The sequence below is a fragment of the Ambystoma mexicanum genome, chromosome 9, assembly GCF_040938575.1.
Source record: "Ambystoma mexicanum isolate Mex_15411 chromosome 9, UKY_AmexF1_1, whole genome shotgun sequence".
NCBI classification, from domain to species: Eukaryota; Metazoa; Chordata; class Amphibia; order Caudata; family Ambystomatidae; genus Ambystoma; species Ambystoma mexicanum.
The window spans coordinates 504,791,383-504,806,541 of NC_090931.1; the positions used below are offsets into that span (position 1 = coordinate 504,791,383).

The window sequence follows — 15,159 nt, forward strand, 5'->3', positions numbered from 1 at the left end:
AAGGGGCTGAAGCCAACACCCTCCTGTGGTACCTCTCGGTAGGCAAACAGTAAGCATGATAAAAGAAGATCCCATTTTCTTCTCTGAGGTTCCTCCAGAGCCCCAATCATGCTCTTTAACGTTCTGTTGAAACGTTCCATCAGACCATTGGTCTGGGGGTGGTATGCAGAAGAGAACTTGTAGGTGACCCCACATTCTTTCCACATAGCCTGCATATACTTCGACATAAAGTTGGTGCCACGATCCGACACAACTTCTTTAGGGAAGCCAACCCTAGTAAATATGCCAAGTAAAGCTTTTGCAACTGACTTGGCAGTTAGAGTTTTCAATGGGATGGCCTCAGGATATCTGGTTGCATGGTCGACCAGCACCAGGATAAACATATTGCCCGAGGATGTTTGCGGGTCAAGGGGACCAACGATGTCGATCCCTACCCTTTCAAATGGTACCCCCACAACTGGGAGCGGTACCAACGGAGCTTGGATTGTCGTGCCAACCTTACCAGACAACTGGCAGGAGGCACAACTCCTGCAGTGACTTTCTACTTGCACCCCCATCTTGGGCCAGTAGAAGTGCATGGATAACCTTTGCTTGGTCCTCTTCATACCAAGGTGACCAGCAAGGGGAACTTCATGCACCAACTGCAGGAGGAAGGGCCTAACAGCAAGGGGAACCACCAACCTCCTATGGTCTCCTTCTGTAGACTCTGTGGGCTCACTATACAGGAGTCCACCTTCCCAATAAATCCTATGCGTCCCAGGAGGTTCACCCTCAAGCTGGGAGCAGGCATGTCTCCTTAGGCCTTCCAGAGATGGGCACTCACGTTGGCCTTTACTGAATTCGTAAATGCTGACAGTGGTGCACACCTGGTAACAATTGATATAGAAATTCAAATCATCATTATATGTACAGAAGAGCTGGTTTAAGAATTTAAAGGTGCGGGGGAGGAAAAAAGGCCTTGGCACAAAGCCTAAATCAGAAAAGAGAAAATAGAAGAGGACCCAAAAAGTGGGGCCCTCCCGTCCCCTGCACACTGTTTACTGATGCCACATAGGGCCTTCAAATATATGGATATAGATATATAACAGCAGTTTGTTAGTTGAGCATATAACAATTTATTTGGCAAAGAGGAAAACAAAATTTGCCAAAAGGCACATTCTGTTGTACAAAGTAATTCGTGACGTTTAACATATTAAAACAAATTGCGAAGAAGCAATAAATGATGGAGAGGTGATGCTGTCCAATTGTGGAGTGGCCGACGCGTTTCGAGGGTAACCTCTTCTTCATAAGGGCCCAATTGAACTGTTGACAACATTTCAAGGAGACAAAAAGTAAAATCTTTTATTTTATTTCCATAACAGTCAAGGACTGACTGACAAGCTGTACATAACTCGGGATGCTAGCGAGATGGTGAAGAGCAGAATACTGGAGATCTAGTATGGTGAAAAGAGTGAACTAACAGATCAAAGAGAAACACTCTATACTAATAGCTAAACACATAACAAAGGAGATGTATTGTGTGAGATCCACCTACATGGTGGGATCTAGAAAATGGCGTGATGAAGAGTCAGACAGATCGAGATAAGCCAAAAGCGGTAGTGGGTTCTAAATAGCAAGGACCACCCTTGAATAGTGAAAAAGCTGAGTCAATATGGGGAGCGTGTTTTAAGAAAAAACCATACCCCTCCTGTGGACGGAGAAAGAATAACTCCAAAAGAGCGCTACTGAATAAAATAAATAATACTTAAAATAAACCGGAATTGGTTTTGAAGAATGCACTCACTCGAGTTGCGGGACGAGTAGCCAAGGCAACAGGGGCATCCGTGTGGTCAACAAGTATTCGAAACAATTATACGATGCAGGGCATCTGCAAAGAGACACGTACTGCTGGCACCTAAGTGGGGACATATACATTTCTGTTATACTGGAGAGAAATGAACCTGGGGTCTCCCAACCGGGCAAAGGGACCCAAGTAGCGGTAGCTTACCTGTACAGTGCGGGGAACACTGTTAGTGGAAACTGAAACCGGCAGGCAGTGGCTCCGCGCGGTCGTAACCTAGGGAACGAGCTGTGCTGGGGACACGCCGTCAGACGTAGAAAGGAAACTAAATAATAAACATAGAAAAGGGCATAGAAGCCGGTGAGTGAGGAATATGGAGGCCATCATGCAATGGCGCATAGTGCAAGCGTACTCATAGGGACTGACCAGAGATCAGGATAAATAAGAAAAGTAGAGTTAATATGTTCCATAATGAAACATAAGAATTCTGGTGTTCACCATCGCAACGCATTTTATAATTTTGGTTCTAATGGAACAGAAATTTGTGAATAGTACAATAATCGTTACAGTCATGATAGATAACACAAATGGTACATGCAGTTTACTCTTAATAGTCCAAAACAAATCATGTAGAGTCATGAGGCTACTCATTATATAGTGAGACAAGTATAATTCAATGGCAAGGGGATAAAAGATTGCGATGTAGCCTATTACTCATACAAGGTTCGAACGAATGGAGAGATGGTTCAATTGGTCATTCGTGAACAGGTGCAAACATTTAAGTGAATATAGGCAAGTCAAACATAGGAAAATACAGTTCCCTTGAAGAAAACATCAAAGTCACAACACTTGTAATGACAAAGCAAAAAAAATTTTTTTTAAAGGTCCGGGATACTGACACTTGTGTATAGTAGTTGGCGATGTAACATGTGAGTTTCACAATTCACTATAGAAAGCAACTCAAAGAGAATTCATCATTCAGACCCTTAGGTTGCAAAGTGTCAAGTGTGTGGATCCAGTACTTCTCTCGCTGTGACAACAGGGATTGGTAATTGCCACCTCTGTGTGGACGTTTGACAATTTCTATGACTTGAAATTTAATTTGTGCAATCGTATGTTGGAATTCGATGAAGTGCCTTGCCACTGGGGATCTGAGATTCTTACATCTGATGGTGGATTTGTGTTCTGACCATCTTTCTTTGACGGGTCTTGTGGTTTGTCCTATGTATAATTTACCACAGGGACATTTCAATGAGTAGATGACACCTGCGGAGAGGCAGGTGGAAAAGTCTCTGATTTTGAATTTCTTCCCAGTTTGTGGGTGAGATATCGTTTCACCTTTTATAACATTGTTACAGTTCGTACAGTTCAAGCAGGGAAAGGTACCCTTCTTTATGGTACTCAGTACAAGTTGTTTGTCTTTAGGAGGTCTTTCCGCTCTCACTAGTTTATCTTTGAGATTATGTCCACGTTTAAAGGCCATCATTGGTGCTTTGGGAAATAATTTCAGGAGAGAGGGATCATTGTGTAGTATGGTCCAATTTTTACGCAGAGTTTTGCTGATTTGGAAACTCTGTCGTGAGTACTTTGAAATGTAGAGTAGCGGTGTGGACTTGTCCTTGACTTTAGGGATGCGTAGTTGTTCCTTCGTGAAGGTCTCTGATCTGTTGCGGGCTTCTCCTGTGATAGTATCTGGATACCCCCTAGATCCAAATCGTTCAACTAGAAATGAACATTCTGAGTCAAGGCCTGCTGGGTCTGAGATAATTCTCTTCAATCTTAACATTTGACTGAATGGTAGGCTTTTGAGCATGGGTTTAGGATGGAAACTGCTGAAATGTAAAAGATTATTCACGTCTGTTGGTTTATGGTACACCGTGGTGTCGATGTGACCCTCTTTGATCTGTAAGCTCACATCCAAAAAATGTAATGAAGGGTCCCCTACTTCCATTGTGAATTTGATTGTGTTGTTCACTGAATTCAGATGTTCCAAAAAAAGATCCAATTCATCTCGTGTACCACACCAGATACCGAAGATATCATCTATATAACGTTTCCAGGTCAAGATTTTAAATGACCAAAATGGGTGATCCAACACGTTTTCTTTTTCAAATTTATACATGTAGGTGTTAGCATAAACCGGAGCCATGGCCGACCCCATTGAAGTACCTGATGATTGTACATAGTATTGGCCCTGAAATCTAAAGTAACTGTTGTGAAGAATTATTTCCAGTAATTCCACAATAAATTCTTTGTTCCCTCTTATATGTTCATGATTCAACAGGAGCCAGAGTACAGCATCAACCCCTTCGATGTGGGGAATAGAGGTGTAAAGGCTGCATACATCCATACTAAAGAGAATGCAGCTAGTGTCCAGGGCTATGATTTCTTGTAGACAGTTGAGGAAGTCTGTAGTGTCCTTCAGGTAGGTTGGTATTTCCTGGATTAGAGGTTGAAGTAAACGATCCACATAGATGGCCAATGGGTCAAATATGCTATCAGTTCCCGCAACTATTGGTCTGAGTGGCGGATTAATGTTGTCTTTATGAACCTTTGGTAAGCCATAGAACACAGGCGTGATTGGATATTTGTTTATAAGGAACTGACTTGTTTTTGAATCAATCCAGTTGTTTTCCAAAGCATTGTCAATAGCTTTCTGGATGATGGCTTTGATTCTAAGTAGTGGATCATTATCAAGTTTTGTGTAAGTAACGGTGTCGTTAAGTAGTTCCAGACATCTCCGTGTGTAGTAGGATGAATCCATGATCACGATTGCCCCACCCTTATCCGCAGGTTTGATAGTTAAATCTTCATCTTTAGCCAGCTGTTCAACATGTTCAAGTTGGCTATTCTTAATATTAACTGGTTTAGTGCTATGGTAATTAATTCTTTTGAGGTCATTAATGACACTCTTCTCGAAGAGATCCAAGATCGAATTTTGAATCTGAGGGTCGAAAGTACTCTTGGGGCGCATCTGTAGGATGTCATCCTCTAGGGCCTGTGATTCTGTATCCAAATCGGATTCGAAAAACATCTTCAATCTTAATTTCCTCAACAATCTGTGAAGACAGATTTTTTCTTCAAATAGTGATGTGTTGCAAGTAGGAACAAAGGAAAGACCACGGTTTAAGATATCAAGTTGGCCACTCGTCAGGTTTTTGCTTGATAGGTTGATGACTAGATTTTCACTTATTTGTATCTTCCTTTTTGTGTTTTTCTTGCCTCGTCGTGTTTTTCTTTTTCTTTTTGTCTGTCTCTCAGGCCTAAAAAAACACCTGTGGTACTAGCAACTGTCCCAGATTGAGATGGTGTAAGGTGGGGAATTGTGGTCCCAGGTGTTGGTACTTGCTGTGGAATTTGTTCTTGTGACTGGTCTTTCGGTATTGGTTCTCCCACACTGCTGCTACTACTATCACTCCCTGAGTTGGAGTTGTTAAGATTATTAGCTCGACTTCTGCTGGCGTTTCTGTGATGGTAAAACTCCTGCCAGGTATACACGATATCGTTCAAATAATCGAACGTATCGCGTTTAAACTTACGAAGTTTCCTTTGTTCTATGTCTGCTTTGTAATTGCTCAATTTGGAATTGATATCTTCCAAAAGTTGTGTCAGATCCTCTTTTGACTTGAATTCTGAAAGCTGTATTGTCAGTGCTTCTATGTCTTTGTCGATGGATGTCAATGACTTGGAAAGTTCCTCAATCGTAAGTAAGATCAAGTCAAGTGAACACTTGTTCAGAATTTGATCCCATTTAGCAACAAATGCTTTGCTCTCGCTGCAGAGTGTAGGTCTCAAATATACCCTCAATCCTCTAGGGATTCTCTGTGATTTGTAATATTCCACTAGGGTACTGGCATGTAATTTCTGCGATATCTCGCGTCTAATGAGTTTTTCTAATTGAAAGATTATTTTGTCTGGGCTGACTTTACTCTGTAAAGATTGGTCTGTATCCTTGATGAGAGCTAATATGCGTTTAGCTTCTTCCGCATCAAATGCAAGTGTAGTTGCGTGTTTATCTGTGATCTCGTTGATGCGAGAAAATGACATATTTATAATGAACAAGGTTTATATCAGGGTGCTACCCACTTGGTACGTGCCACACTGGAAGACCAGTACATATGGAGAAAACAAAAATGCTGACAGTGGTGCACACCTGGTAACAATTGATATAGAAATTCAAATCATCATTATATGTACAGAAGAGCTGGTTTAAGAATTTAAAGGTGCGGGGGAGGAAAAAAGGCCTTGGCACAAAGCCTAAATCAGAAAAGAGAAAATAGAAGAGGACCCAAAAAGTGGGGCCCTCCCGTCCCCTGCACACTGTTTACTGATGCCACATAGGGCCTTCAAATATATGGATATAGATATATAACAGCAGTTTGTTAGTTGAGCATATAACAATGTGTTTAGCTATTAGTATAGAGTGTTTCTCTTTGATCTGTTAGTTCACTCTTTTCACCATACTAGATCTCCAGTATTCTGCTCTTCACCATCTCGCTAGCATCCCGAGTTATGTACAGCTTGTCAGTCAGTCCTTGACTGTTATGGAAATAAAATAAAAGATTTTACTTTTTGTCTCCTTGAAATGTTGTCAACAGTTCAATTGGGCCCTTATGAAGAAGAGGTTACCCTCGAAACGCGTCGGCCACTCCACAATTGGACAGCATCACCTCTCCATCATTTATTGCTTCTTCGCAATTTGTTTTAATATGTTAAACGTCACGAATTACTTTGTACAACAGAATGTGCCTTTTGGCAAATTTTGTTTTCCTCTTTGCCAAATAAATTGTTATATGCTCAACTAACAAACTGCTGTTATATATCTATATCCATATATTTGAAGGCCCTATGTGGCATCAGTAAACAGTGTGCAGGGGACGGGAGGGCCCCACTTTTTGGGTCCTCTTCTATTTTCTCTTTTCTGATTTAGGCTTTGTGCCAAGGCCTTTTTTCCTCCCCCGCACCTTTAAATTCTTAAACCAGCTCTTCTGTACATATAATGATGATTTGAATTTCTATATCAATTGTTACCAGGTGTGCACCACTGTCAGCATTTTTGTTTTCTCCATATGTACTGGTCTTCCAGTGTGGCACGTACCAAGTGGGTACCACCCTGATATAAACCTTGTTCATTATAAATATGTCATTTTCTCGCATCAACGAGATCACAGATAAACACGCAACTACACTTGCATTTGATGCGGAAGAAGCTAAACGCATATTAGCTCTCATCAAGGATACAGACCAATCTTTACAGAGTAAAGTCAGCCCAGACAAAATAATCTTTCAATTAGAAAAACTCATTAGACGCGAGATATCGCAGAAATTACATGCCAGTACCCTAGTGGAATATTACAAATCACAGAGAATCCCTAGAGGATTGAGGGTATATTTGAGACCTACACTCTGCAGCGAGAGCAAAGCATTTGTTGCTAAATGGGATCAAATTCTGAACAAGTGTTCACTTGACTTGATCTTACTTACGATTGAGGAACTTTCCAAGTCATTGACATCCATCGACAAAGACATAGAAGCACTGACAATACAGCTTTCAGAATTCAAGTCAAAAGAGGATCTGACACAACTTTTGGAAGATATCAATTCCAAATTGAGCAATTACAAAGCAGACATAGAACAAAGGAAACTTCGTAAGTTTAAACGCGATACGTTCGATTATTTGAACGATATCGTGTATACCTGGCAGGAGTTTTACCATCACAGAAACGCCAGCAGAAGTCGAGCTAATAATCTTAACAACTCCAACTCAGGGAGTGATAGTAGTAGCAGCAGTGTGGGAGAACCAATACCGAAAGACCAGTCACAAGAACAAATTCCACAGCAAGTACCAACACCTGGGACCACAATTCCCCACCTTACACCATCTCAATCTGGGACAGTTGCTAGTACCACAGGTGTTTTTTTAGGCCTGAGAGACAGACAAAAAGAAAAAGAAAAACACGACGAGGCAAGAAAAACACAAAAAGGAAGATACAAATAAGTGAAAATCTAGTCATCAACCTATCAAGCAAAAACCTGACGAGTGGCCAACTTGATATCTTAAACCGTGGTCTTTCCTTTGTTCCTACTTGCAACACATCACTATTTGAAGAAAAAATCTGTCTTCACAGATTGTTGAGGAAATTAAGATTGAAGATGTTTTTCGAATCCGATTTGGATACAGAATCACAGGCCCTAGAGGATGACATCCTACAGATGCGCCCCAAGAGTACTTTCGACCCTCAGATTCAAAATTCGATCTTGGATCTCTTCGAGAAGAGTGTCATTAATGACCTCAAAAGAATTAATTACCATAGCACTAAACCAGTTAATATTAAGAATAGCCAACTTGAACATGTTGAACAGCTGGCTAAAGATGAAGATTTAACTATCAAACCTGCGGATAAGGGTGGGGCAATCGTGATCATGGATTCATCCTACTACACACGGAGATGTCTGGAACTACTTAACGACACCGTTACTTACACAAAACTTGATAATGATCCACTACTTAGAATCAAAGCCATCATCCAGAAAGCTATTGACAATGCTTTGGAAAACAACTGGATTGATTCAAAAACAAGTCAGTTCCTTATAAACAAATATCCAATCACGCCTGTGTTCTATGGCTTACCAAAGGTTCATAAAGACAACATTAATCCGCCACTCAGACCAATAGTTGCGGGAACTGATAGCATATTTGACCCATTGGCCATCTATGTGGATCGTTTACTTCAACCTCTAATCCAGGAAATACCAACCTACCTGAAGGACACTACAGACTTCCTCAACTGTCTACAAGAAATCATAGCCCTGGACACTAGCTGCATTCTCTTTAGTATGGATGTATGCAGCCTTTACACCTCTATTCCCCACATCGAAGGGGTTGATGCTGTACTCTGGCTCCTGTTGAATCATGAACATATAAGAGGGAACAAAGAATTTATTGTGGAATTACTGGAAATAATTCTTCACAACAGTTACTTTAGATTTCAGGGCCAATACTATGTACAATCATCAGGTACTTCAATGGGGTCGGCCATGGCTCCGGTTTATGCTAACACCTACATGTATAAATTTGAAAAAGAAAACGTGTTGGATCACCCATTTTGGTCATTTAAAATCTTGACCTGGAAACGTTATATAGATGATATCTTCGGTATCTGGTGTGGTACACGAGATGAATTGGATCTTTTTTTGGAACATCTGAATTCAGTGAACAACACAATCAAATTCACAATGGAAGTAGGGGACCCTTCATTACATTTTTTGGATGTGAGCTTACAGATCAAAGAGGGTCACATCGACACCACGGTGTACCATAAACCAACAGACGTGAATAATCTTTTACATTTCAGCAGTTTCCATCCTAAACCCATGCTCAAAAGCCTACCATTCAGTCAAATGTTAAGATTGAAGAGAATTATCTCAGACCCAGCAGGCCTTGACTCAGAATGTTCATTTCTAGTTGAACGATTTGGATCTAGGGGGTATCCAGATACTATCACAGGAGAAGCCCGCAACAGATCAGAGACCTTCACGAAGGAACAACTACGCATCCCTAAAGTCAAGGACAAGTCCACACCGCTACTCTACATTTCAAAGTACTCACGACAGAGTTTCCAAATCAGCAAAACTCTGTGTAAAAATTGGACCATACTACACAATGATCCCTCTCTCCTGAAATTATTTCCCAAAGCACCAATGATGGCCTTTAAACGTGGACATAATCTCAAAGATAAACTAGTGAGAGCGGAAAGACCTCCTAAAGACAAACAACTTGTACTGAGTACCATAAAGAAGGGTACCTTTCCCTGCTTGAACTGTACGAACTGTAACAATGTTATAAAAGGTGAAACGATATCTCACCCACAAACTGGGAAGAAATTCAAAATCAGAGACTTTTCCACCTGCCTCTCCGCAGGTGTCATCTACTCATTGAAATGTCCCTGTGGTAAATTATACATAGGACAAACCACAAGACCCGTCAAAGAAAGATGGTCAGAACACAAATCCACCATCAGATGTAAGAATCTCAGATCCCCAGTGGCAAGGCACTTCATCGAATTCCAACATACGATTGCACAAATTAAATTTCAAGTCATAGAAATTGTCAAACGTCCACACAGAGGTGGCAATTACCAATCCCTGTTGTCACAGCGAGAGAAGTACTGGATCCACACACTTGACACTTTGCAACCTAAGGGTCTGAATGATGAATTCTCTTTGAGTTGCTTTCTATAGTGAATTGTGAAACTCACATGTTACATCGCCAACTACTATACACAAGTGTCAGTATCCCGGACCTTTAAAAAAAATTTTTTTTGCTTTGTCATTACAAGTGTTGTGACTTTGATGTTTTCTTCAAGGGAACTGTATTTTCCTATGTTTGACTTGCCTATATTCACTTAAATGTTTGCACCTGTTCACGAATGACCAATTGAACCATCTCTCCATTCGTTCGAACCTTGTATGAGTAATAGGCTACATCGCAATCTTTTATCCCCTTGCCATTGAATTATACTTGTCTCACTATATAATGAGTAGCCTCATGACTCTACATGATTTGTTTTGGACTATTAAGAGTAAACTGCATGTACCATTTGTGTTATCTATCATGACTGTAACGATTATTGTACTATTCACAAATTTCTGTTCCATTAGAACCAAAATTATAAAATGCGTTGCGATGGTGAACACCAGAATTCTTATGTTTCATTATGGAACATATTAACTCTACTTTTCTTATTTATCCTGATCTCTGGTCAGTCCCTATGAGTACGCTTGCACTATGCGCCATTGCATGATGGCCTCCATATTCCTCACTCACCGGCTTCTATGCCCTTTTCTATGTTTATTATTTAGTTTCCTTTCTACGTCTGACGGCGTGTCCCCAGCACAGCTCGTTCCCTAGGTTACGACCGCGCGGAGCCACTGCCTGCCGGTTTCAGTTTCCACTAACAGTGTTCCCCGCACTGTACAGGTAAGCTACCGCTACTTGGGTCCCTTTGCCCGGTTGGGAGACCCCAGGTTCATTTCTCTCCAGTATAACAGAAATGTATATGTCCCCACTTAGGTGCCAGCAGTACGTGTCTCTTTGCAGATGCCCTGCATCGTATAATTGTTTCGAATACTTGTTGACCACACGGATGCCCCTGTTGCCTTGGCTACTCGTCCCGCAACTCGAGTGAGTGCATTCTTCAAAACCAATTCCGGTTTATTTTAAGTATTATTTATTTTATTCAGTAGCGCTCTTTTGGAGTTATTCTTTCTCCGTCCACAGGAGGGGTATGGTTTTTTCTTAAAACACGCTCCCCATATTGACTCAGCTTTTTCACTATTCAAGGGTGGTCCTTGCTATTTAGAACCCACTACCGCTTTTGGCTTATCTCGATCTGTCTGACTCTTCATCACGCCATTTTCTAGATCCCACCATGTAGGTGGATCTCACACAATACATCTCCTTTGTTATGTGTTTAGCTATTAGTATAGAGTGTTTCTCTTTGATCTGTTAGTTCACTCTTTTCACCATACTAGATCTCCAGTATTCTGCTCTTCACCATCTCGCTAGCATCCCGAGTTATGTACAGCTTGTCAGTCAGTCCTTGACTGTTATGGAAATAAAATAAAAGATTTTACTTTTTGTCTCCTTGAAATGTTGTCAACAGTTCAATTGGGCCCTTATGAAGAAGAGGTTACCCTCGAAACGCGTCGGCCACTCCACAATTGGACAGCATCACCTCTCCATCATTTATTGCTTCTTCGCAATTTGTTTTAATATGTTAAACGTCACGAATTACTTTGTACAACAGAATGTGCCTTTTGGCAAATTTTGTTTTCCTCTTTGCCAAATAAATTGTTATATGCTCAACTAACAAACTGCTGTTATATATCTATATCCATATATTTGAAGGCCCTATGTGGCATCAGTAAACAGTGTGCAGGGGACGGGAGGGCCCCACTTTTTGGGTCCTCTTCTATTTTCTCTTTACTGAATTCGTCCCTATCAGGACCTCCTTCAACTAACAAGTCTTTTAGTTCAGGATGATCGTTGGGGTCAAATACTTCAGGCATCGCCACCTCCTCGTCAGGCCCGGGCGATTGACCAATTTTCTCCACCGCAGTGGTAGGCGAGCTCGGGGGAATATCCTCTTTCCCTCGTCTTGACTTGTCGACTCCTTTCGCCTTGGGTTTCCCCTTCGGCTGGGGCGGCGTATTGGTCTTGGCCAATGCTGCCCGTGCTTGAGACCGTGTGTAGGGTCTTTCGGGAGTGTCTCCTACGAGCCCTAAAGCTCTGAGATCATTACCTAACAAGACCTTTCCCCGGACGTTTCTCTGAATGCTCACTGGAATCCTGACTGCTGTACCATTTAAAGTAAGATTTACAGGTATTACTGGGAACATACGGAGTGGGCCGTCAGCCAACTTAGTGGGCATCAGAGTAGCTCTGGCAACTTCCTCTGAGTCTACCAAGGTAGAATCCACTACAGTGCGACTGCACCCACTATCCCTAAGAGCTGGAGTATCTACCCCATTGATCAGCACACTGTCTTTAAAGTAGTGCTTGGTATTATCCGGAATCCTAGCATAAGCCTCTGCGACTTTAGGATCCCAGGAACCCAGGGAAACTAAAACTACCTCAGCCTCTATCCCGCTGGGAAATGAGTCTGAGGAGAAGGATGCTCCTGTAATCTCTTCTTCCTCGTAGGAGGAGAAGGCCAGATTAGCGGAGTGGACCCCCAAAGGTCTAACCTTACACCGCGGATCCCCCTTCACGTGGTCAGTTGCTCCACAAGCAAAACAAGATCCATTGGGTCTGTTTACAAAGGGAGGCTTATTGTGACCAGAGTTCTGTTTCGGAGGCTGACCTCCACTACCCTGCGAGTTCTCTTGTGTCTTACCCTTATGTTTCTTTTTGTGGCCCTTATGAGAAGAAGATTTAGCAGATTCTCCACCCTCCATATCTTTGGACTTTTTCCCTTCCTCCTGCTTACCAGGATGAGTTTTGTCCTTATGGGACACTCGATGTGACACCCATAAGTCTGCTGGAATGGCCAGCTTCTTAGGATCTATCTCCTTCGAATCGGCCAAATGCTGCTTAAGCTCCGGCGAAGAAGATGCAAAAATGTGTTCCAGCATGACAAGATTTATCATGCCTTCGAAGGTAGAAACCTTATAACCTTCGACCCAGCCAGTTAAGTTTTTCAAGGATTCAGTGACATAAGATACCCAAGTACCACCTTCCTTTTTCTTATACTCTCTGAAAGGTTTCAAATATTGGGCCGGAGTCTTCCCAAACTTTAAAATGAGAGTTTGCTTTAACATTGCGAAATCAGCTTGCTCAGCCTTCGACATTTCCATAATGGCACTACAGCCAGAATGGGGCAGTCTGCTGAGTAACCAGGCAATCTTATCAGCATTGTCAACTTGTTGAACTTCGCATGCATACTCAAACGCATTCAGCCAGTCCATAATGTCATTCCTTTCTTCATACACACTGAGCAGATCTTTCGGAAACCGTGGATGAGAAGAGGCCCCAGACCCATGTCTAGGACCCTTGGACCCATTTGCAAACTGAAGCTTGGCCAGTTCCAACTGGTGATCCCTGTCTTTTTGTTTTTCTGCCTGTTCGATTTTTAGTTTGGCTATGCTGAATTCAAGCTCCTGCTGCCTAAACCGCAGCTCTTGCATCTTGAATTCAAGCATAGCCTCCCCATCAGCACTGGCAGAGGAAACATTAGACATCTCGTCCTCCCTGTCCTCGTAGTCGCGATGGATCAGTGCAGCGGCAGAACCGTCGGTTCTACCAGTGAGAGCAGCCCCACCACCTTCCGCACTATCCTCAGAAGTTATAGCGTCAAGCTGCGCTTCTTGCCACGCCACGATTCTTTGGATCATTTCCAATTTCGTGCCTTGAGAGGAAACACCTCTCTCCGCACACATCTTTTTCAATGTTTCTGATTTGGAAGCATTTAAAGTTAACAAGGTATTTGTTTCCATACTGTTAGATAGGACTATGGCCTTTTTAAAGTTATACTACAACAATTCACTACGTGTCCTGGTTGGAATAACCTGAAATGCCTTAGTTCGTGCGCAACACTGGATACCTTCAGTCGTATCCCACCGCTGTACACCAATTTGTTAAGACAGATTTCTGAACTCTGTCCTGGTGGCGCAGAAGTTCAGAAGGCCAACCTAATTACTTGGAACAGGGTAACCTCTGGACGAGCCAGACCAATCAAGGTAGCGATCTCGGCGGTCAAGACTAGGTCTCAAGAGGGGTGAGGGTGACTGAAAACCCGCAATGAGCACACAAAGCAAGATCACTTACAAACTACTCCAAACAGTTGTTATATTAAAAATATATACACATTTATTTCAAGGCCTTTAAAACAATGACCGTAGCGAGAAAATCACAATATAACTATATTAAACCAACACATACCATATCAACACAATATATGTACAAATACGACAGTCTCAAGCGTTATATGCACGAAATGGGTAGTCCACCTAAAAGGGAAGGAAGACAGGCAGTGCGAAATAATGCTTAGACCCAGTTCGCCTTCAGAGGCACCTAACTAGATGGAAGTCCGAGCCCTGCGAAGAGTGGAGCCTTGTGCTCAAAAGTACCTGCACGCGCTGGTGCCAACGGGCAAAAGGAGAAGCTCTTCGAGGGAAATCAGGCAGTTCAGTTTAGTGCACAAAAGAAGAAGAACAAGTTCCGCGACTCAAGCGCAGCCTCCACAGTGGGCAGAAGCAGAGCGCGAGTATGGAAAAGGGTTGCTGTTTTACACAGCGGGGAAAAGCAATGGGCTCCTGCAGGAGGGCGACCAGATCCAAGCTATGCTACTCACCGGTCCCCGATGCAAGCAGACCCAGGCTTCTCCACATCAGTTTCAGCAGCTGGCAGGTTCAGAAGAGCAGGGAACGCCTCGTCGTCGTGTTGAGTAAAAAGACGTCCCAATCGAAGAAACCTGCACAGTTTGTTACCACAGCAGGGCAACGGAGCGGCCATGTGTATCTGAGCCAAATGTACACTACTCACTTCCGACTTGGGAACGCCAAGTGTACGAAGCGTGTGAGAGTGACAAGGACTCGAAATACTACACAACCTGGCGGCGGTTACAGAGCAAGACTCCCGTGTAAGCTGGTCAGTCAGCTGGATGGCCCAGAGACACTTCCGAAGGCTTACTGGCAGGAGATGGTGAAGATGCCGAGAATAGCTGTTCCCGCTATTCCAAAGGGGCGAAGTACCAGTACAGGCCTTCTGGTTCGATCAAAGGTGAAAAGGGTTTCACAAGACGACAGCAGTGCAGAGGAGAAGTCCTTCAGCGGGTCACCAGCGATTCCTCGGTTCAGCCTCTTGGTTGCATGATACT

At 42.7% G+C, this 15,159-nt stretch overlaps 2 long non-coding RNA genes across 2 annotated transcripts; one reads left to right on the plus strand and one right to left on the minus strand.

Annotated features, from left to right (window-relative positions):
- Positions 1–861: 861 nt before the first annotated feature.
- On the minus strand, positions 862–2,635 carry LOC138488223 (uncharacterized). Its single transcript, XR_011274611.1, has 3 exons — positions 1,988–2,635; positions 1,784–1,894; positions 862–1,302 (listed from the first exon to the last, which is right to left on the minus strand). It is a non-coding gene; the product is annotated as an uncharacterized lncRNA (long non-coding RNA).
- A 7,477-nt stretch (positions 2,636–10,112) lies between these two features.
- On the plus strand, positions 10,113–11,666 carry LOC138488224 (uncharacterized). The gene is made up of 3 exons (XR_011274612.1): positions 10,113–10,760; positions 10,854–10,964; positions 11,446–11,666. It is a non-coding gene; the product is annotated as an uncharacterized lncRNA (long non-coding RNA).
- The last annotated feature ends 3,493 nt before the right edge of the window (positions 11,667–15,159 follow it).